The sequence below is a fragment of the Pristiophorus japonicus genome, chromosome 9, assembly GCF_044704955.1.
Source record: "Pristiophorus japonicus isolate sPriJap1 chromosome 9, sPriJap1.hap1, whole genome shotgun sequence".
Taxonomy (NCBI): Eukaryota; Metazoa; Chordata; class Chondrichthyes; family Pristiophoridae; genus Pristiophorus; species Pristiophorus japonicus.
The window spans coordinates 213,161,975-213,164,320 of NC_091985.1; the positions used below are offsets into that span (position 1 = coordinate 213,161,975).

Consider the following 2,346-nt stretch of genomic DNA (forward strand, 5'->3'; position numbering starts at 1 on the left):
TTTCCCACCCGTTGATTAGAACTGCGCTACAGTTATACAGGGTATTGGTGAGACCACACCTGGAATACTGCGTGCAGTTTTGATTTCCATATTTACGAAAGGATATACTTGCTTTGGAGGCAGTTCAGAGAAGGTTCAATAGGTTGATTCCAGAGATGAGGGGGTTGACTTATTTGGAAAGGTTGAGTAGGTTGGGCCTCTACTCATTGGAATTCAGAAGAATGAGAGGTGATGTTATCGAAACATATAAAATTATGAGGGGGCTTGACAAGGTGGATGCAGAGAGGATGTTTCCACTGATGGGGGAGACTAGAACTAGAGAACTAGGGCATAATCTTAGAATAAGGGGCCGCCCATTTAAACAAAGATCAGAAGGAATTTCTTCTCTCAGAGGCTTATAAATCTGGAACTTGCTGCCTCGGAGAGCTGTTGAAGTTGGGACATTGAATAAATTTAAGACAGAAATAGACAATTTTTTTGAGTGATAAGGGGTTATGGGGAGCGGGCGGGGAAGTGGAGCTGAGTCCATGATCAGATCAGCCATGATCTTATTGAATGGCGGAGCAGGCTCGAAGAGCCGTATTACCTACTCCTATTTCTTATGTTTAGCTCTGTCAAGCCCGTGTGGTGGCTGGTGTACAAAGACCACTACACGTGAAAACAATCCACACACAGGCATCTTCCCACGCTCCAAGATTTAGTTCGGGATCTGGAGTTTTACGATTCTTCTGAAAGCTGGCGACCCCCAGGTGGGCAAGTTAACTACCACAAACAAGTGCTTTACTACGACATTCACAACTACAACAAGTAAATAACCAAATCATCAGTAGTTATCGCAACCTGTATAAAGCCACACCTACTACATAATGCAAAGATCAATCTGTTTTTGAACAATAAGACAGCCCCATTAAAGCAGGGCCTCGAAAAATTAATTAAAACTCTGAATGTTACTCTCCACGGGAATCTTTAGTAAAAGGCGAAAGATTTATACGATCTGAAGAGAAACCAGAATATACTGATTATTCCGGCGCAGCTCCTCGCCCCCAAGCGACGGCTTGCCTCTTTAACGTTGGGCTGAGCCGCTAGAACTAACTTCTAGAAAAGATATATTACCACAAATCAATACAGCGCGAGGGAAAGTAACTGGAAACTTCAGTGTCCGTGAAAATCAGTTAAACCTGAAGTTTATTTTAGTTTCTTGCTAAGTATTATGTAGAACATTGTGGGTATGTAAATGAGCTTGAGCTTTGTGCGGGCTGGGTTTACAATGACGTGTCCAATTCTTTGGTACAACTTTACTTCGGGTTTTTATTCTCTCTCGGTGTGTTTGAAGCTTAAGGTAAACATTTTGGATCAGTGCGGTTTCTGCTCGTGAGCAAACGTGTTTTAGTTCATACAGGAAGTCATTAACACAATGAGAGCAGACACAGAGCTCAGAGCCGTGCACTGTCCACGTCTAGTATCCATTTCACTGATTTCAATGATATAAACCAGACTTGTTGATGTATTGGTCTGAATACTTTTTTAAAATTTCAAAATATACTTTATTCATATAAAAATTTGTACAGTACATTCAAAAGCAGTTCAGTACATTTAGCTGCGGTCAGCAATCCCATACACTACATTTGCGTGCTGACGGCAGTTCCGTTCGATACATTTCTTTGCACTGTTTTTTTTTATTTCAAAATATACTTTATTAATAAAAAAAATATCTGTACAGTATATTCAAAGGCATTTCAATACATTTAGCTGCGGTCAGCAATCCCATACACTATTATTTGGGTGCTGACGGCAGTTCCGTTCGTTACATTTCCTTGTTTTCCAGTTCAAGTGCAATTCGGTCCAATACGGGATACATTGTAGTACATTCAAACAAATTACATTTCATGTGTCACTATACAGGACACGGAATGGGTGATGGTACATTTACATTTTTCTTTTCAACATGCATTTCGCAACAGACCTTGCATTGTACCTGGCACTACATAGGTGTTTACAGATCATGGCGCTCCATGTACACAAAAAGTAAATTACAAATACAGCCCGAGGGGGGTTTTATACTGATTCCTGCCCCCAGCTTTTCCGTGGCAGAAGGGCTTTAAACTGTGGCCCTTCCCTACCGTGCCTTTGCGGCGACTGCATCAATTTTAAGTGCGTCCCTCAGCACGTAATCCTGGAACTTGGATTGCGCCAGTCTGCAACACGCAGACATGGTCATCTCCTTGCTCTGGAAAACCAGCAAGTTTCGGCAAGACCAAAGAGTGTCTTTGACCGAGTTGATGGCCCTCCAGCAGCAGGTGATGTCTGTCTCGGTGTGTGTCCCTGGGAACAGCCCGTAGAGCACAG

General features: G+C 42.4%; 1 non-coding gene across 1 annotated transcript; it reads right to left on the minus strand.

Annotated features, from left to right (window-relative positions):
- Positions 1 to 900: 900 nt before the first annotated feature.
- On the minus strand, positions 901 to 1,014 carry LOC139274453 (U5 spliceosomal RNA). The gene has a single exon (XR_011595511.1). It is a non-coding gene; the product is annotated as a U5 spliceosomal RNA (small nuclear RNA).
- Between the last annotated feature and the right edge of the window lie 1,332 nt (positions 1,015 to 2,346).